The sequence below is a fragment of the Sphaeramia orbicularis genome, chromosome 6 (genome assembly GCF_902148855.1).
Source record: "Sphaeramia orbicularis chromosome 6, fSphaOr1.1, whole genome shotgun sequence".
NCBI lineage: Eukaryota > Metazoa > Chordata > Actinopteri > Kurtiformes > Apogonidae > Sphaeramia > Sphaeramia orbicularis.
Window position 1 is genome coordinate 19,731,809 of NC_043962.1, and position 21,980 is coordinate 19,753,788.

The 21,980-nt window shown below is 39.4% G+C and overlaps 1 protein-coding gene across 2 annotated transcripts in view; it reads left to right on the forward strand.

Annotated features, from left to right (window-relative positions):
• The first annotated feature begins 1,072 nt into the window (after nucleotides 1–1,072).
• osbpl5 (oxysterol binding protein-like 5) overlaps nucleotides 1,073–21,980 on the forward strand; it is a 46,454-nt gene continuing 25,546 nt past the window's right edge. For both annotated transcript variants that reach the window (XM_030136505.1, XM_030136506.1), the window contains exons 1-2: nucleotides 1,073–1,242; nucleotides 13,149–13,210. The gene's annotated coding sequence lies outside the window, so the exon portion shown is untranslated. The remainder of the gene's footprint in view (nucleotides 1,243–13,148; nucleotides 13,211–21,980) is intronic.

Here is a 21,980-nt window from a genome sequence, read left to right on the forward strand (position 1 = left end):
ATTTTTCTTTCTTTTTTTTTTTTTTTTTTTTTATGAACCTATTTTTCATGGAGTTACAAAAATGTCCACTCAGCTGGACACCGTTTGTTTAATTTTTGAAGCTCAGAAACATGCATTTACTGACATACTGTGTGAAAACTATTAAATAAAAGCATTTTTAACCTCCTGAGACCAAGCAATAAATTTTTGTCCTCTGTAGAGGACAAAAGTTTGATAATTTTACTTAAAAAATGCTGTCCATTGTAAAGGACATCCCATTAAAAAAAATAAATAAATAAAAATAATTTTTAAAAATGTCTCGGGGAAAAAAAACAAACAAAAGAAAAAAAAAGTTGTATTATGTAGTTTCCAATCAAGACAACTGTTTAATGGAAAAAAGCAACAAATTTCACTTTCCTGGGTCTCAGGAGGTTAATGTTGCTAATCTGATGTTTTCTCACATTTGAACATACTATAATACTCGTTATTACTCTCTCAGATAATGTGCAAAAGAAAAAAAAAATTAAAAAAAAACAACAACAACAACAACTGTAAATTACAGTCTAATAACAATTAGTAATTGATTTAGTTAAAAGAACAGGAAAGTTACAGGAATGTCAGCGTATGGGATGATGCATGAGCATCCACTGTGTTGGCTGATATGGAACTAAAACAACAAAACCCATGAATATACAAGAGAAAAGCTGGAGAACAACTGTCCACTGTAGTGACCACTATGCATGAAAGGGTTAAGTGTCTCTATGCTGTATTTTTGTTGTTAAAATATTACGTTTCAACCATGTACTGTATATGGTTTTGACATTTTTCTAGCATGTTAAGAATGGACATAAAGTAAAACAAGAAAAAACAAAAATTTCAGCAAACTTCAAATATTTTAGGGGTGCTGGGAATCAATTTAGGGGTGCTTTAGTACCCCCAAAAATGGGCTAAAAACACCCATGGCCCACATGTTGTGACAGTACCAGTCAGTACTACTGACAGCAGTTGAAGGTGCAGTTCCCGACTGCGGCCACAGGGGTCGCCCCAGCTCCCCGCGGAGCAGCGGTGGGATGAACCGCAGCAGGAGGATCCAGTCTACTCCACACTCTCCATGTTGAAAGGGAGCAACTTCTCCTCCTGCCGCGTCCAGCCGTCCGCCACAGCCCGCCTGCTGCTCCCCACAGCCCCGCAGCCTCTCACCGTCCTGTGCTATGACGCCAGACTGGGATTTAAGCTGGATAACAAGTGTTTGATCGACGCAGAGTAAGTTTCCATGTCACTGCTGTTTTACTACACCGCACCAACACAACGAGAAAAGGTAACTTGCTATTTTTAGCTGACGTTACTTTAACAAATCTCGTATGTTTTCTGTGCTAACTTGCGCTAGCTTCTAACGCTGATGTGGGTTAGCATTTTTCAGGAGTCAAATGATACTTTTAGCATCCTGGCGTCGCAGTATTTGTGTGAATTTGGCTAGTAGTGATAGTAAAGCTATGTGTGGTTAACTGCCAGGCTGGGTAGTGGCTAACGTTACTAGCTAGCAACACATAGTAAAGCCATAAATACACATTAGCAAGTTAGCGGTGCCGACGATGCCCCATGCGGCTGCGGTTTGGCTGTCACTTGTTTGCATGGCAACCACGAATCTACACGATGTCTAGGGTGGATATGACCTGCAAGGGCAAACACCTGGATAGGATTCACTCACATTTATTAGTTTTACCTCCTTCCTGTCATCTTCACAACGATCAAATGGACCAGTCAGCGGAATTTATAATGATAACCTACATACGTAAGAGCACATGTGGCAGAACAGTCAAATAACCATCACATATAACACATTCCTGTCGCTTACAAATAAGCTTACTACGTGTCGATATTGTATTTGACGTATAAGGCTGCAAAATGTGTTGAATGCAGTACGATAAATGCAACGAGCTAAAAGGCATTGTGGACTTTTAATTTTTAAATGCATGCGCTGCGGGTAGGGCATCCTCGACACGATTAAGAGCTAGTGTCTGAGTCTAAATGTCAACCTACAATTAATGATGAAATACATTATGATCCATGCTTTTACTCAAGATAAAACCGTCATGATATAAACCTGACTGTCCTGGGGTCAGTAGTAGCTAGCTTGTTGCAGACATGTCAGCGTTTCTATGCGTGTCATATATAAAAAGGACGTGTAATAGCCAACAGAAATAGTAAAATATTTGTATATGCAACCTTGTCTCGGCTTGTTTATTTTGCGTTTGCAAATCCTGCACGCATGGGTGCAAAATGTCCTTGTGTCATATCTCTTAGATCATTTCCTGTTTTCCTCCCTGTGGGTTAAAGATAAGAAAATGCACTCATAAACAGCATTTGAAAAAAAATATCTTGATGATAACTCTTGCATAAAGTAAATTTAAATGAGTGGGGTTTTTTTCCACGTGGCACCTTCAAAAGGAAAAAAAATCAGTCTGTTATTGTAAGTATAATTTCCACTGTTCAATAAGACCCTTTGACATTGGCCTCATAGGTGTATTACTTGTGGTAGTATTTGATCATGGTAAGATAATGACTAAATTCTACAGCACCACTTTCTACCATCCATCTCTGTCGATGCCCAGATAAGGATACAAGAGCTCATCATCTTTAATTGTGTGGTGTTATGTAGAGTTCGCTTTTGCTAGAGATGAGAGTAACGCATACTCTAAGTGCACTTTAGTTAATAGTTAGAAGGGTTACTGTAATGTGTCGCTCAAAATGTGGGAAAAACATCTCCAGAGATGGCAATCTGAGCACAAGAGGAAATGATTATCAGAGTACTGGGAGTGAAATGTCTGGTAACAGATTTGTTGCAGCTCACTGGGAAGAAGTTACTTAACATATCGTCTCTTACTTTTACAAGATTTAATACTCGTTTTCTGTGTGATCTGTCTGCACAGATGCCTAATAGAGTGAGCATTGTCTTTTTTTTTTCCATACTGCAATAGGACTAAAATGGATCCGATATTGAATGACCGCAAAATGTCAGATTGCAAGTTCCATATCAGCTGTTTCAAGGTCATTAATTGGAAATTAGGGCATGAGATCAATAACAACAGACTGAACTGTGCCTCCTCATGGCTTTGAACCAGCTTATGCGTCTGTAAATGCGCCTCAGAACACCCTCTATTCCCTTTTTCATTCCATTTTCTAGCTCAGCTTTGTACTGATAGGAGATTTCCGGTGCTAACACTCAAAAGTCTGGTCATGCCACGTGACAGTCTACCTTGCACTAATCAGTGGGGGGATATTTAATGGTGTTGGCCCCTAAGCCTATCAACTAGAACTGTGGCTTTGCTCGGCAGTGAATGACAAATGAGGAGAGAGCAGTAGTGAATGAATTAAAGAGAAGATTTGAGAGAATGTGAAGAGCTGTTTGAGTCATTTTCTGTGGGTGGTTTGTGCTGTTTTTATTTATCACTGCTTTTTCTAGCAGGAAGCCACAGCAACAGATGTCCCAACTTTCATGCTGTGCTGTAAGGACTATTTGAAAGATACAATGTCCAGCCTCAGACTGAAGATCTGACCTTTGCAGAGGGCACACAACTGCAGACTCTTCACTTGAGCAATGCCAAAATTGTTTGTTATTTTAAAGCGAGCAAACAAAAAATTGTTTTCACATTTTGGAAAGATGGAGAATTCTGCAGCTGTAGCAGACGTATATGACATATATTGACCTTTTTGTCTAAATCTGACTGGTCTTTGCAGAGGAAGCGAATTACTCCAGGATTTGATAAGTGGCTCAGTGCTGTTCCAGGTCCCCTAAGATTTAAATGCTTTCCCCGACATCTAGTGGGGGGATCTAGGCTAATACTGCTCCATATTGAATCTGTCTCTCAGCCCCCAGAGAGCAGACGCACTTTTAGCAGCCTCTATTTTGCCAAGATTCCAAGTTTCTGATCTAAGTTACTTGTCTGTGAGTGTAATCTGTTAGTTCACTTTCATGTCTATAACAGCTTGTTTTCCGACAGAATGTCATTTTCTCCAAACTCGTGTGCAACAGAGGAAAACATACAGTTCAACAGGCTGTGTAACTAATGACAGACATATTTGATATCACCAAAACTTGTTTATTACTACATTTATCATAGGAAACTGCCTCTCTTTTTATTACAGAAGGGAGACAAGGACAAAGCTAGCTTTATGAGTCTTCAACTTTATGACTTAGGTATGCCATTTTACTATAAAACACAGGATTCTTTTATTACAGTGTCCTTTTGTGTATAGTGTAATTCTTGCATGTCTTACTCCCATTTTCTTTACATTTTGGCTGTCTTATTTAATATTGCCATCACACCTACAGACACAGACAAATTTAGGACCAGTGACTCACCTCTTGACCCCTGATGTTTGTTCTAAGGCTGCTGGGGAGCTTGTGTTTGTATTTATGGAACAGGTTTACCTCCATAAATCTGCTGCCATTTCTTTCACAGAATCCAGAGTGTTCTCATGGTAGCCAGCGCCTCTGCAATCAATATCCACCTCTCACTCATATCTGGGATAATGTATAGAGCTGCCGCTGATACAATGATGACATAATTCAGAACCCAAAGTATCTACTTTTGTGGAAACTCTTCAAGTAGTTATAACAACACAGAATAGCAGTCTTCAAAAACATAAGGAAAAATATCTTTGTGTTTATGTGATACCTCTTTGTAAACATGAAATGCGTGTTTTGTGTGTACGTGTTAGCAGGTTTACAAATGACATCTGAGAGACATCTGGACATATGTTCTTGTCACGATCTAAATCTGTGTTAAAGCCATTTCTTAGCGGCCGGCCTTGCACTGAGATTTTTTTTCCAGTCCCAGGGAAATGATTGGCACTGTGGACACCCCATGTCACAAGCTGATAATCTTCAGTTTTGAGGGATAAGCTCCACCGTCTGTGTTGAGTTTACAACAGGGTTGTCGCAGGGGTTTGACATAGTTTGAACAGTTCTGGAGCAGGGAGTGTTCTATTACGAAAGAGGTGTCACAGAGAGGCTTGATTACGTCATGGTTTTAACATCAGTCTGTTAAAGCCCTCTTTGGATGGTCAGCATGTTGCAGTCTATATCGAATTGGCTCAGTTTTTTGGCATCTTGTTGATTTTTTTTTTTTTTTTTTTTTGTCATAGCACTGAAAACAACAAATCAGTTAATTTTAATATAATGATAATTATAGCCTACACAATCTGTGTTAGACTAGACTGTGTCACACTAAAATGAAACTTGTGACATGAGCTCTCTTTGCCAGCAACCTCCCAGAAAGCAAGCATTGCCTTAACCTTTAGCAGGGACCTCAGCTTTCAGAGCATGGACAGTTTCCATAACATGGAAAGCAGTCTTAAAGTGACACTTCACTTAAAAACTTTGCATGTTTAACTCTACCCCTGGGTAAAATCTGATGTTAGGAAAAAAGAGACTGATCTCATGAAATAGTGTTGTATGTCATATCAGTTCTTATGGCATTTGACGTGCTATATGTACACATTTTCATCCTTTCACGTGTTATTCAACGCCATTTGATTGCATGTCAATTTACGCCAAGATCTCCGATTCACATAACCCGAATCCCTAACTGTAAACGTAACCCTAACCCTCAGTGCATGGTATTTGACACAGCGTGAACATACATGTGGAAAGCTTATAATGCATACAGATAACACGCCAATTAACACCAGTTAAAAGTGATATGTATATTTATGCAATTTCATGATATTACATTGGAAAAATAAATTATTGATGAGTTCAATCAGATGTATCCTCTGTCACTGCATCATAATTGCTCATGCACCTATGGCCATAATGGTTATGTGAGAATACAGTACCATTTGACCTTGGACCTTTTGGCTGCTAAAATGTAATCAGTTCATTTTTTAGCCAAAGTCAATGTTTGTATCAAATCTGAAGAAATTCCCTCAAGCCATGTATGAGATTGCATTAGTAAGAATGGACAGACAAAAGGTCACAGTAACCTTGACCATTAATCTTTGGCTGTAGAGAGGGTTGGGGGGCTGGAGCTGATCCCAGCATGGGGTGAAGATGAGGTATACCCTGGCTATGTCGATGGATATAGAGATAAGCTACCATTCATTCTCACGTTCACACCTAGGGGCAAGTGAGAGTGACCATTTAACCTATTTAGGCGCATGCCCTTGGATTGTGGGAGGAAGCCAGAGCATCTGGTGGAGAGAACCCACACAAACACCAGGAGAACGTTAAACTCCGCACAGAGAGGCTCCATGTGATGACCCAGAGCCCTCTTGCCGTGAGGCAATAGTGCTAACCACTGTGCTGCGCTGTTTGTTTTGCATTTTATGACAAGAAAATTACCATTGTGCTATTCCACAGCTGTCAGCTGTGACACAAATGGACAAGTGTCCGCAATCTCTGTTTGCTGCTCATTATTCAGTCAACAAATGAATGTCTATTACATAGAAAGTAGTAAATAAGGAAGTGATTTCAAACATAAATTCTTTGTGGTATTCCTTAGTGTTCATAAGAATGGATAGATCACAGGGATCTTACGCCACCAAAATTGTTTCTCTTTGTTCTTGCTTCTTAGTGAATGTTTCTCAATTCTGTCAACTGTTTTAAGTGTAATGATAGCCAACCAATGAACACACCTGCTTGTGTAGCTGCACCATGGATGCACCTAAAAAGATGGCTTTAGAAAGTCTGATAATCTCTCCTGCAGCATTCACTCCCCCATTCGACCTCCTTCCAGTGTTTGCAGCGTTTCCCTGCTGCTTCCTCTCCTTTGTACTGAGGTAACCACAAGTCTGATCTGTAAACTGAATGAACAGAGATGAAATTGAAATCGATCTTCTCATTTCACTCCCACTATGGTACCAAACATGTTTTTCTCCTTTAAATGCTACAAAGTTCTTTAAATGATTTTTCATGAGGGTTTTGACATTACATTTTTATGTCGTGATCAGTGTGTTCTTCTACACAGCTACCTGGACAGCTTATTTGGCATGCTTTATGGTAGTGTACACTAGGTACAAGAAAGCTTTGAAAAATAGTGTTTCCTGTTTTTCTTCGACACCCATATATATCCAACCTTGGAGCAGACATTCAAATGTGAGACCTGTCCTCCACCATGACGCATGTATCAGTAAACACCTGCTACTGCAGTCAACACATGCAGATTGTCAAGTAGTGAGAAGTCCAGTGGAAAATAAGGAACCTTATCTACCCCTTCCAGATTAATAGTGTGAAACAAGTTGGCAGTCAATCAGAATGGGTCTGTGAATTTTCTCTTCAACAGAGCTGACCACAGATCAGTCTCTCCAAACCTGGGTGGATCCTAGTGTTAGGGATGGAGACTTAGTTCAGTGATATTGATGTAATAATGTCATGTTAAACTCAGAGAAGGAAGACAGTGACAGTGACTGAGAACTAAATACAGTGGCATTTGTTGTAAGATGCCGTCCTCTCACTGTGTAATCATTCTTGCAAGAAATTTTAAACAATCAGTGAACAACTTGATCATCCCAGCCTTATGTAAATAATTTTTATTTTTTTATTTTTATTTTTTTTTATGGAACCTGCTTGCAGCCTGGGTTTTTTCTCTACCATTGTAACAGTCTGGTGCAGCCTGTGAATTTTACTTACTTTACTGTCAATTAGATTTCTTTCTTTTGAGATGATTTTACAGTGTCGCATTATTATGGATACTTTTCTTTGCAAGTGTCCCCTATTTAAGCGTAAAAAAATGTTTCTACACAACCATTGTGCTAAACAAAAACGACTGCAACAAGCTACAGCGACCTGGACAAACCATTGTTACTTTTAGCCTTTCAAATGGGGACACCCAAGACCCTCAGATTATATTGAATATAGCAGGAACAGGGGTTGTAGTCTGTCATAAACTTGAGCAGCAACAATAATAACTTACCCGAAGTGTGGGTTTGGGTTGTCAAACAGTATTCTTTTTAACACGTAGACCATGATCTAGTGCAATAAAAAGACTGACCTATATAAAGTACTTACATGAGCGATACAGTATATATATTTGATATTTGAGGCACATGTTCATTATATAAAGCAAAATTAGACATGTTCTTATCGGGGTGTGATACCATTGTTTTCTTATCTCTTTGTTTTACCCAGTTTAAAAATAAATATATACTAAAAGCAATATATGCTATTATTTTTTATTGTCTACAATATATTCACTCACTCCTGGGTAAAATAAAAGCTGTGTGCTGTCTGAAGACATTTTCTCATTATAAAAAGTGACAGAAAACAAATGCACACCTGTGCTTGAAGCCAGCCTTGTTAAATGGAGATACAATGTGTGGTCATGTGACACAGCCGTACTGTTAGGAAAAGGCAGTGCTGTCAGCAGCGAGCCACGGAGAGGACTGCTGGAGACAACAATTAGACTAATGCTGGATTCATGTCACGCCCTTTGAACATAAGGTTGAGCAACTGAGTGGGAAAAACTCTGACTCCTGTAGTTCAGAGTCAGAGATGTTGTTTTTTTCTCTTTGGTCCAATGACATACATGCGTAATGTAGCAGACACCAAATATCTGTATTTGCTACCACCAACAAAATAAACCTCATTGACACTAATAAAACTGAGTAAAGATTAACAACAAATGATAAGGTTTGTAATGATAATCATGTGGTTTGGCTCTGTCCGACATTCAGAAAAAAGAATGAAAAAAACAGTGATTGTGGAATTTAGAATAGAATAAAACTGTATTGTTACAATAAAATGAATAGTCACAATAAAAAAATAAAATTCAGCCCTGCAATGAACTGGCAAGATGTCCAGGGTGTACCCTGCCTTCGCCCGTAAGTAGCTAGGATAGGCTCCAAGCGACCCCCATGACCCTAGTGAAGATAAAGCAGGTTCAGAAAATCAATGAATGAATGAAAAAATAAAATAAAGTATAATCCAATAAACTGCAGTGCAAGTCCAACATACTATAAATAGACAATGATAAATAGACGGGACAGTAACAATGACCATACAGTACATTAGAGCTGTCAAAATTAACGCGTTAACATGGATTAATCCATCATCGTGATTAATTTGATTAAAAATGTTAATGCAGTTAACCCATCTGCAGTGCAGAAGGACTCTGAACATCTCTGGCAATGCATTTCAGGCAGTTTGTCCAAGTAGAGTTACCATTGCACATGCACAAATGGGCAGTTGATCCAGTAGTGACAGGCAGCAGAACCAACCCATAAAGGTGAAAGACGCTAAACTAGGGCTGCACGATTTTGGCAAAAAAAAAAAATCCCGATTTTTTTTTCCTCTAAAAACTCTATTTTCGATTTCTATTTCGATTTTTGGGTATAACTAGAAAAGGCAACAGAAGTCAGCATGTCGTTTTTGTGAGCAGCCCACAATGCAAGCCACTGCTCCGACCTCAAAGCTGTGATGGGATCACGTGATGAACCCACAGTTTTGTTTTGTTTTTTCTCTTCATTAAATCTTTAAAATGAAGTAGAGTACACAAACAATGTATACAACAAGAAAATAACGTAAGTTTGTCAGGGGGAATACTCTATAATAAAATGTCCAAATCAGAGCAAATACTTATGTTTTTTATAGCCTTTTTGTTTCCACATTTATCCAACAGCTTTAAATAAAGTTCAACATCTTACAAAACATAAATAATATTTGGTTTTGTGTTAAATAACTTACATTTGTGAATGAAAAATTTAGCAAGTAAGAGGACTAAATTAATTATTTAAAAAAAAAAAAAAAAGTTTTTTTTTTTTTTTTTTTTTTCCCTTTTTGGGGTATCTGGGCCCACAGAAGTGATACCAGTGTAAGTCAGTGACAGGCATCAGTCGTGCGTGCGTGGACCACGTTAATATGAGTGATCCCCATGTGGTTCTATTTAAACTGAGGGATCCTTGCATGGAACAGACCGACCCAGGACACACTGGAGGGATTCTATCCTGGAGCTGGTGGATGTGTGTGGGCACAGGGCTGTCTGGGCTCCTCTGCTGAGGCTGCTGACCCCGAGACCCGGACACGGTTCGGAAGAAGACAGTACGGTACGGATCTGGGACAACAGAAGATGAGTGATCCCCATGCCGCTATATTTCAATTGCGGGATCCCTGCGTGAAGCCACGGCTTATATTGCTATAAGTACTGCGGGTTCATTAACAGATTTAACGTCCGTGGTCATTACATGGACTTCTGTGACAGACCGCTGTCACAGGAAGACCCTATGGTAGCCCGCGGGCGCACGGCCTGGAGGCATGGGAAAGATGAAATCGATTTTACGATTTCCCTTTTTTTAAAAATCGTCCAAATTAAAAAATCCAATTTCGATTTAAAATCGACTAATCGTGTAGCCCTATGCTAAACAGCACATTGGCCCTCTGGATGGAAATATGAGTACAAAAAAAACCCAAGACGAAACAGTCAACCGACATAAAGTATCATGCACACTCTGCAGGAAGGACTTTTCGTTTCACCGAAGCACTTAAAGCTTAAAATACCCCATTAATGCGAAGCATTAATTAGTCGGGGATTCTGCTAGCACTTCGGCTAATACGTCACCCAGCTTGCGACAAATGCGTTAAGTGCATATATATTCCTTTCTTGAGTCAGTTCATGCAAAATGAAACACAATTAATATAGATTAAAAATGAATGATATTTAATCATGATTAATCGAAATTAATCCACAGCAACTCTGTGATTAATCTGATTAAAAAATATATCGTTTGGCAGCACTAATATATATATACAAAAAAATTAAGATTGTTCAATGTAAAACTGCTTTGCACAGTGAGGTAAGGTGCATGAAGATTGTCAAGAATGTCAGACATAATTTCACCCTTTATTTTGCTGTTGTACAAGGCAAACTAGTTTTCTTGTGCCACCCAGAGTTACACAAAATGACACGGACAGCAGGCCCTAAGCTATACAAGCATATGACAAGCAATAATTAGTCTAAGGCATTTGAGTGCACTTAATGTTAAGTGCCTTTAGCCCCAGTGCCATGCCTGTAAAGTCTAATCTACAACCATTATAAGCAGTAAGTGCTCACTTTATGTCCCTGTCTCAGGTTTGTATGGCTTGTGTTCATGCAGAGAAAATGATTAAGGTCTTAGTCTGTTTTTCTTTGTGCCACAGTTTAAGTGAACAAACAACCCCTGTATGCCAGTCAGTGGTTAAGACCATGTCAGATACAGAAACACGGTCTAGTTTTAAGGGTTCATTATACAAAATTTGCACGTCTGTGTGATTCCATTAAGGCAATTTTGGAGTTGTTTCATGCTGGGATCCAGTTGTTCAGTTCTATGTAGAGAACTCAGGTTGGTTTTCCATGAAAATAATCGTGGTCTTTCCTAGTTTTAAAGTGCCTTTCTTCTACTCTTCTACAGCAGTGGTACTGTACAAGGCTTGGTGTTAATTTTCCTCTTGTACAGACAAAAGCATGTGGGAATCTTACATATAAATCCTTGTAAGACTTCATTAAACAAAATTAATTTCATGTCTGAATAAAGTTAACAGTGGATGGAGAAAGAAGCAGAGATCTTTGCACAACATAGCAAGGTTTCACTGTGGTAATATTTAAAGCTTTTATTCCGTTTTCAAACAACTACTGTATATTCTGATGTAACACCTGTTTCTGGCCCAACGTTATTATTCACATCCTTCCTATTGTTTCCCTTAATTGAGTCAGAGACACAGCTATAAATCAGTGGGAAGGATCTGGCCTGGACCCTTCCTATGAGTCAGTCAGTTGGGTCTATGCTGGGAAAGTCTCCAAATTCACTAAGTTCAATGTTTAAACATTACTATACATTGGAAAAGCCTGTAGAGAACTGCTTATGCAATACGGATATGCATGAAGAACCAACTATTATTGATGCCGGCTTTATATGTCATGTGTTAAATGGCTGCCCTTTTCCCTCGCTGTCATTTGGTTTTTCTCAAGGTGCTTTCTGTTTTTTCTCCCATTTCCGCTGCGTAACCTCCCCCACCTTTCGTCTTTGTTCCTCTAGTGCTGTCTGCTCAGGGATTCTCTCTCAGTTCACTTCTTATTTAGGTTAGATTGCACTCAAGTGTTATGGCTTGCTCTTTAGCTCAGCAGTTAGATTTAAAGGCACAGTTTCCAGGTCTACTGCCCAGCCCATCCTACACATATTGGTTTGCCATAAGATCATAACATTGCTTATGAGGTCACTTTCTTTTTATATCTGGGCTAAGTCTGTGAGTATGAGTAGGATTGAAAGGAATTCTACCTGTGAAGTTGTAATGACCTAAAACCATCCTTGTTAAATGATTCTGGTATTTTCACTAGTATAGTTGCTTCTTTTAGGGACAATATTAATGGACTTGTTGAGTATTGGGATATGTGTACAGCTTTGTGCATGAGGCTGCATGTGTGAATGTCTGTGTGTCGTTTTGGGTTTTGGATTTGTGGCTTATCACACATCCCAGCTGTTTGAGAATGCATTGTTCTTTGCACAGGCAGGATTATGCTGTATATTACAGGAAGACAAAAATAATTCTAAAAATGGAGTGTTGAAAATAGTTATTTTTTTTTTAGCTGCAAACAATACAACATGTCTAGTTACAACCAATTAGAATAAGAGTCACAATTTTAAACTGAGAAATAAGAAGCTCATTGCACCATGAGCAGCAGTCACATTCCCCCCTTTTCTTGCTTCCAGTCTTCCTGTATTTACATCCAACCAGGGCGTGTGTTTGTCGAGGTTAAATGCAGTCCGGCTTCATGAGTGTGACAGTGTGTGTGTATGTGTGTGCTCCTGTGTGATTCTGTTGACTCAGTAAACACACAGTTTGAACAGAATCCTGTTTCTCTCCTTGAGAAAAGCAGTTGGAGCGTTATCGGTTACTTTCAGTGACCCAGTTTCATTGAACTGACTCCAAAACAGAACATTTGTAGTTGCATTGCTCCAGTGTGAGTGGAAAATAACTGTAAATGACAGCGATGCATGTACAGGTGACAAACAAAGTGGGCATTTGGCCCAAAGAGACATTAGCCCTTAGGACTGGAAGGGTTGGGGTGGAGCTCCGCCCTCCTAAGCACAGTGGTGTGACCAGGAGGAGCATGGGAAGGAGAGACGTGGGGAGTGAGGCAGTTTGTGTACTTTGTGTGCTTAAGTGAAACCTAACTCTAACTTTTGTATCTTTGCAGGTGAAGCAGGCTGCTCCAACAAAAGCCTCTGGATGTGGTGTCTCCTGCGGCTCAGGTGAAAGGTAAGCTGAGCTCCTACCTGTTAGCCGACATTTAATGCATTAATTATGCATTGCCTCAAATAGCTAGATAACTGCTTTAGCTTTCAATTAAATAAATGGTTTGCATGTGTCTTCGACTCAGACGTTACAGGCCCAGGTTCTGAGTATCTTATAGGTTTGCTTGGTACATCTGTGAACTTGTTCTCTCTCAGGCGTCAGTCTACTTTCTAACTTTGACACAAATTCATGAACATTTTTACCCACTGTTGCCAGAAGCAATAACTACTTTTTGAGCAAAAGAGAGAATTAGGGCATGTCCCTTAAGGTGTGAAGTGGATGTATTTTCTGTTTGTAGTGGCAGTATTTATTAACGGTATAGCATACTCTTGTGTGTACTGTAGCAGGTGAACTGTGACATTTAGTACAGCAGGCCTTATATTGATGTTGTTTTAGTGACTTCTGCATTTCCATGTGAAAATGTGTGTGACAGTGCTACAAAGCTGGAACAGTGCAGCCCAAAAGGAAGAGAAACGGTTTGACAGAACTGAGATCAGCAGCTTACTGGGCGTGTCATGTTCATTTGGGTTAGGAGGGAGTAAATGTTAGGGGTTGCACAAGGACAGCTGGCTACAGAATTACACTTCATAAGGATACACAAAGCCCTGAAACACGCAGTTTGCCCCAGAGCACATGTTGATCTTTCATATAGCGACAAGTGTAATGACTTGTTTGCTTTTTTCATCCTTGCTTCCTTTGCACAGTCCGTATTTTGGGCTCTTTCCGAAGGATAAGTATGACTGTGTGTTAATGCATGATGGTTGGTTATGTAAATAGTACTATAGACGGGCAGGTGTTCAGGACATCTCTGCTCTAAGGATGGAAACTAGGGGTTCCGAGTCCACTAGTAAGTAAATACCTCAGCTAGACACACACCTGAAGACAAGCTCAGAGATTATAAAACAAGACACATTCCACACACACACACACACGCTGTTTCCACTGACCTGAGGAGACTGTCAGTAAGAGAGGAGATCAAACCTAACAACTGAGGCAGTCCACACACGACACTTTTCTGGTCAGTCACAGGTGGACATTCTGTCAGGGGACAAACAAGTCTCACAATGACTGTCAATTGTCCCTAGTTCTTGTACCAAAACAAACATGGTTGCCGCCTGTTATTGCACATGGAATATGGTTAGAGAAGTTGTAAAATGGAGCCAATTTTAGGTAAAGGTATTTGTCTTTATTGTAAAACCTGAAACTAGATATAAATGAGCTTCTTTATGTATTCATTGTAATTTTTATTAGTTGTCCATTCTAACACTGGAGTCAGTCATTTTAACCATTTCCCTTCAGGCCTCAAACCTTTTTGCTCACCCTCACTTTGCGTTTGTTTACAATCTTTCAAGCAGCACTGACATGATGGATTGTTACCATCAGTTTCTAATATTAAACCTGTTTTGAACAAATCTTGGTGAGCCTGAACCCAATCAGTCACCATGTCTAAACCGCATTCATAATCAGCTTTCTTTACCCATCTTACTTCATGTGGAATCAATATCTTATTGTATTCGTGGATGTACATGTATGTTGTGGTTACACCATTGAAGCATGATTCTTTGCTGTGTGTTCTCCAGCTGTAAAATGGGAGCTGAATGTACTGTGGTTGTTGTGGAAAAACCTGGCTGCTCATAACACTCAGGATGTGCCTGGATATCATCTTGCTCAAGCTGTTTTTCTTGGCATGTGTTTGCAGCACAAAGGTGTATGAAATCTACCTGCACATTACATATTAAACAGACAAAATTTCCCAACCCTCACTCATAACTTCACACCAGGCTGCTGTTTCCTCATTTTTCGCTTGAGAGAAAATAGATGATTTGTTATGCATATGTCTGCCCATTAGTTTATATTCTGTAACAGGGTTTCTCTACCTTTTTTGAACCACGCCCCACTAACGGCATCATGAGCCTACTGGTACCCCCCCCCCCCCCCCCCCCCCCCATGCCCGAAAAAATTTGTGGGACCGGGGGGGAGTTGCCTAATTCCAAAAGTAACTTGATGGACCTGTATGGTTATATAGCTCTTGTAGATAAAGCTGTGAGAAAGTGAAGGTGAGCTCCTATCATTGACTACCTGCTGCCCCCCAAAAGCAACCAAATTTGTGAGTGGGGGTTGACAGTATGCCCCCTTGCTCATGGATTGAGGTCCGTGAGTGGGGTTATGTGCCGAGTGATTTATACCGTTGTGATGTACAGCTGTAGTCGCTAACACCCCCCCCCCCCCCCCCCCCCCCAGTTGATCTATAATAATCAATGTGTATGGTTCAGTATCGCTTGAGGTTTTTGTTGTACATTTCTGAGCAGCACTTTTAAAAGTGATACAAGTGCCTGATAAGTGCTTGAAATGATACTTTAACAATGTAAAGCATAAAATGCCTTTTACCTTCTGATCCTATTCATTTTTTTTCTTTAATGGGCTTTAGTCATTAGACAATTTTTTGCCAAAGTTTCTCTGAGTAGTTTAGGTGGCAGAGCAGTTTTTGTTCTATACCATTTTTAGTTTAAAAAAGCATGAAGTTCATATTACAACTGCAGCTTGAAAGTGAAGCAAATGCAGAAGTATGTTGAATGAATGAATGAATGAATGGTTTAATTTTGGTTTACACAGTAATCCTCGCACACAGTACAACAAAAAAAGTATGAAGTATAACATCAGTTGCTTCCATAGAGTTACATTTAACTTCTCTCTATTTGTTAATTGTTCTCTACATCATAATCACGTCATCCTTGTCTTATTCCCTTTTTTGGGTTAATACGTGTACTGGTGGTCCATTGATAAGATTTTAGAGTTAACAGAGGTTTTGATGTCTACAATGTGAGACTTCAATGGACTCAGTGCACAGCCCCACCACTTCCTGAACTTCAGGTGGGTCCTTTATTTCCTGTCTTTCATTATTGGACTCACTGATTGATCCAGGTGTGCCTAATTAATCAGTATCACAACAAGAAGTAGTAGACACACCTAGATTAATCAGTGTGTCCAATAACGAAAGACAGGAAATAAAGAACCCACCTGAAGTTCAGGAAGTAATGGGGCTGTGCATAGAGTCCATTGACAGGTGGGGTTGACAGATTTGTCACCGGCTGAATCTGACTCTCACAGCTTCTGTTTATTGAATAAAACATTTTTTATCTGACAGACAGCCCTCCTGTATTTGAGGCTAATGATTTTATTACACAAATGTTTCATAAAGTTTGCTGTTTTGCCATGACACTAAAATATCATGCTTCTCCAGCTCCATTGTTTTGGCCAAAATTAAATTTTTGGCCATCTCACCTAGCTCTTCGAACCACCAGTGGGTTCGGCTAGATGGCTTTTATACAGTCTTTGATAGACGATAGAAGCAGCATGTGCATTTTCCGAGGCCGAGATTGTAACTTTGACAAATAACCCCATAAAAATGGTACTTAAGAAAATATGTATGCCATGATTTGTTAATCTTTGGCAGCCATTCATTGATTACATGAGAGACCTAAATTCCTAAGAGTCTGTAATGGGCTCTTACCCTCTGCCTCCCATTGGGCTGCTCTTTGCTTTAGCACCATTAATTAAAGTCATTTATCTGACACGTTGTCATCTATTATCCGTTGCTTAATGACCCCCCTTCTGTCCAGTCAGGATAAACAGACATCTTCCTCCCAGCCTCTAACAGCTCATGTCTCAAGCAGACAGACAGAATAGCCCTCGCCATCAACACACTCTCTCCCATGAGATCACACGTCGGTCAGCCTGTAGCCTGCACCGCCTTAATTAGACACAGGCTCATTTTCTTTTATTTTTTTTTTGTATCTATTTCTCTTTCTGTTCTACCTCCACAGCTTATTATTCCCTTTTCTGCCACAGAGGCTATATAAAAAAGCCCTTGTCATGGTGTAACAAGGTCTTTCAATTCCTGCAGCAAATTGAAGTAGAGCGAGAGAAAGAATCTAATTTGCATAGCCCTTATATGTGATTCAAGGTGCAGCGCGATAAGTAAAATTGGCTGATACGTTTCTTTTTTTATTCCTTGACTTTTTCAGCTTTGGGCCTCTAAATGCTGCAGTGGCATTTAGAGCTGAGTGGAAGGTAGATATGTCCGGGCTGCTTCAGATGAGTATTTTAATAGATACGTTTATTGGAATTTTAGCACCGTCATGCGGCACCAAGCCCTGTTGTGATTGCCGACGAGAACATCCACAGTGTTCAGTCATCAGCCACCGTTGAGATGCATATGTTGCCTCACAGCTGAACTCTTTTACAGAATGTTGCTGCTTGGTTGTAAACATGCAGGTGCATTACGTATTGTTTATGAGGAAACTGTGTGCATGTTCTGATTTACAAGCTGCAATCAAAATCAGATTGGCTTCCGTGTCACCTTTCTTTCAATGATGTTGAGACGATCCTTTATTGTATTAAACTAACAAGCAAAGGAGATTGTCAAAGTCAAAGTCTGTGTGTGTTTAACTCAGGATGGAGAAGGATAAGAAAATGAGGGGAAGGCTAAGACAATGTTAGTGATATCTTGTGGCAAATAAAAAGAAAATTCCAAGACCAAAGACAGTCAAGGACAAAATTTTGGTAGTATCAGAAATTTAGTTTGTTCATATCACAGTGTGCCTGCTGCTACAACCTATGTCTACTTAATCAATAATACATATTGATCAACACAATAGATGTGTTTACATAGCTAAAACTGTTAACCGTAAGGTTTCTCCTGGTTGCCTTGTTTTCCCAGGTCACGACTGAATCCAGTCTCATTCTTTCATTTGACTTTTTTCCATTTACGTGAATATGACTATTGTAAAGGGGCATTATGAGCTTCTATTGTGACCACATGCACTGATGACATTTAATTATTGTATTTTTTACTTGCAACATAGCCTGCAATTCTATAGATTTTGTCATTGTGCATTTTGCATAAGTGCCATACCCAAACTTACTACATCCCTGCCTCACTGTGGCTGCCGATAAACTTAGAAGATTGCTGAAATTGCACAGTCTGTATGAGCCTTTAGTGCATTTGTATGTAAACAAAAGGCCACACACTTGGCACCCCAGCAGGTCCCACTTGCATCAGCCCAGCCTGGCTTGGACTGCTTAAAGCTGATTCTCACACGCAGCCACATCTGGCTTTGTTCCAACCATATAGACAGCCAGCTGGCTCTGTCCCGTCTTCCAGGTCTGACATGGTCCCAGTGTGGGGCTGGGAACACGTCCTCAGACATATTTGACTTCTATGAAAGTGTGTGTGAACAACTGTTGAAATCATATATGAGACTTACAGACTGAACTCTCTCAAAAAAGAGTATTTAATCCACAATTTTAAAAGACAGAGACTTTTAGAGACTTGTTGGTTAGAGACAGGATTGGAGATCTGATTAGCATCAGATCTGTGTGAGCAGTGGAAAAGGCAACTTACTGAACAGAAAGGAGGAGGAAGATAAAAGATGCTAAGATACTTGAGGATATCCTTTTGCAGACACCGTTTCTGTTTTTATACACAGTACATGTTGACTTATTTTAACATACCTACTTTTCACTCTCAGCCTGAGTAAACTCCCTGAACCCACACAACCTCTGACCTCAAGGAGAATTCAGAGATGGGACGTCATAATACTGAAAATCAGTCCAGTCACTGCAGCATCAGGGAGAAGCATGCTGGCTGAAAGAGGGCGGAGATCCGAGTTTACCGTGTCACGGACCACTGCAGTCCCCACAGAGCAAAGGGGTTTCCTATTTTAAGTAAGATCAAAGTCTGACTACAAGGCATTTTCTCCTTGTGAGCCTCCTAAAATATACACACTGCACCCCTGGAAAGACCCAGAATAGAACAACGAAACCACACATCCTCCCCCAGAGTGTCATAAAACTACCCTCCTGTGTCTACTTTTATAACACTGGATGCAAGTCTATTTCTGCTTCCTTATGTTATCCTAGACAGTGTTACAGCTCTGGGTTTTTATGTAGTTTAGGTTTTCCAGTAAGTGGATATTACTCAGAAGCAGCTTTTGAGGCTGCCTCCTCCACTTCTTTATGTAGCTGTGTAGATGCTCTCATCTGCATTTATTTATTTGCTGCATAAAGTAAAAAAACTTGGATTTATTTATTTTTTTCAGTATGAGATCGTACTTTAGATCTCAACATTTAAATGGCATATTATCAAAATTTCAATATTGCTGTGTCCAAATCACAGGAGCTCTATTTTTTGCTTAAAGGGTATCCTGTTTAGCCCAGCCACAGTTCCGTCTGTGTTACCATGGTAATGCTACATGGCACTTGTAGCAATATATACATTCTATACATCCACGTAACCAGAATAACATAATTTAAATGCTCAACTAAACCAATTACACTGGTCTACAAGGTTTTTTTTAGAAAGTATCTGCTTCAGAGATTAAATGTGCTAAATGTTGCATATTTCAATAAGATTAATTGGAAAACAAATGACAAAAGTGCTGGTTTGCTGATATTTTCAAGGTATATGATAAAGTGTTATTACTCATATATATTAGTTTGTGTACATTGACAATGGATTTATAAATCTTCCACTAGATAGAACCTGTAAAGTGAATGTATTGTAATGTGCAGTCAGTGTTTTGAAGTAGATCTGGTAGGTCTAAGAAAAGTATTTCTTTGGGGTTAAACCCAGTCTCTCGTTAATTCTCAAATTGCACATTTTGACCCAAGACTGTATCTAGGTAACTTCAGCCATCCAGCAGGTTTACTTGCTTTTTCTTTATCAGTGACTCACATGTCTTAAAATTTTATTCTGGAAGCATTTTACTTGCAGACCAGTGTTCTCAGACAGCAGAGTACAATCCAAACAGCTAGTACTTAAATGGGCAAATTTCGAAAGCAAGCTAACAGTCCAAGAGCAGTGTATGTCATGAATAATTTGATGAAACAAAAGACCAATGGGACAAACTTTGCATCACTAAGCTAATAGCTAAGCTAGCAGATCCAACAGTAGAAATATTATTTCTCTACTGCTGAAACTCACTGAACGAGCTGAGGAAAAACAATTAAAGGTTGCCTATGACACAGTGATTATGAATTTTGTTTTACCTTTTCTGTGTGGCGATCATATCTTGGTTTATATGAAACTGTGGCTAACAGTTACTCCATTGTTTTGTTTTGCATTGAAATTATTCTGGCTTATGTCACAGCAAGGGCTGGCTGATAAAATTTCCGCAAAACAAATGACAATAAAATGAATGTCAAGAACAATCAGTTTTGGACATTTTTAAGAACAACAGCAGCTTATCATACGCAAGAAATAAGTACGACACCTGCAAGGGGCCACCTGCAGATAGATTTTTCATTTGGCAGATAACAGTGGTCTGTCCTTCACACTGGCAGATAAATGTTTGTACGAATGTAGTTATGTACTCAGAAACTCTGCTGAGAGGCTCTACTGCGTGTTGGTATCATTTACAGACGTCCTGCCTCACTCCTGCTGCTGTCTGTGTTGGAGTTTGGCACACAGTCATGGCACAGTCATTTTTTTTTTCTTATGTCCCTTTGTTTAAACACACAGTAGTGCACTGGTTATTACTGAGAGTATGAAAATGCTTTTCTGTGTTAACATTGAAAAATTAGATAATGACCCTTCTTTCTTCAGCCTTCAGACATCATCAGGATGCTCTTTAAACTGTCAGCATTATCAAATTATTATATGTTGTCATAAATATCTATGTTGTTATCATGGAAAAAATATTGCGATCATATTATTTGTCATGTTTCCCAGCCCTGATCCTACCGTATGATTATAAATAAGGCTTTATGGTGCTACAGAGATGACAAATAACAGAAGAAACATAAGAAAATAGACCCAGGAAAAAATCCCATCATTGTAAATTTTTTTGTCAGTGAAAATTATATGCAAAAAGTACCATTTCCATTGTGACTCATATTGCAGTTGTAATATCTGTAAAAATAATGGTATATTATGTAAAGTAGATGTGTTTTTGCATGCTGTTCAGCCCTAGAGTCATTGTGAAATGGATTCAGATTTGTTTTGCAGCAATATAGAAGCCAAAAAAGCAGGTTTAAAAAATCCTGGAGTAGCAGTGGAAAGGACTATAGTCAAAATCCACTGCACTTGAGCAACATGTCTTCTTATCTCGCCTTTGTATGAGCAGTCTGTCTGTTACAATATGTCGCGTTGTACATTTTTGATGCACTTTCTATATCTAGTGACCCAGTATTGGCGTATATGTAGGTCATGCTGCCGTCCATTAGGCCTGTCGTCACTAGAGAGGGTTAACAGGGTGGGGGGTCGGGAGGGTGGGTGGATAGATGGATGGATGGAGTGAGGGTATTGGTTTAATCTATGCCATCATATGAGGAACAGCTGGTCTGGTGGTGTTGTTTTGTTCTCGTCCTCTTGTAAACAAACATATGTGCTATTCTGTTGCTGTATCTGCTAGATATATATGCTGGCATGTTGGCGACAATGTGCAGGTGCTTAAAGCTAAAGATCGTCTTTTCATATATTCTCATTCTTCAGGGTGTTGACATCATGGAGCCAACATCATGATGGAAAAAATAAAGCATAACAAAGTGTTCCATTCAAGGCAAAGCTTGTTGATGTTTAAATATGCATTATAATACTCCCCGTAGCTGCTGGCTGAATAGTAACAAGGTGATTTTATTGACTGAAGATGTTTAACTGCGCAACACATGAAGGGAGCCATGTGGTTTTTTTTTTTTGTTTTGTTTTGTTTTTAATACCACAAACTGTTTTTCA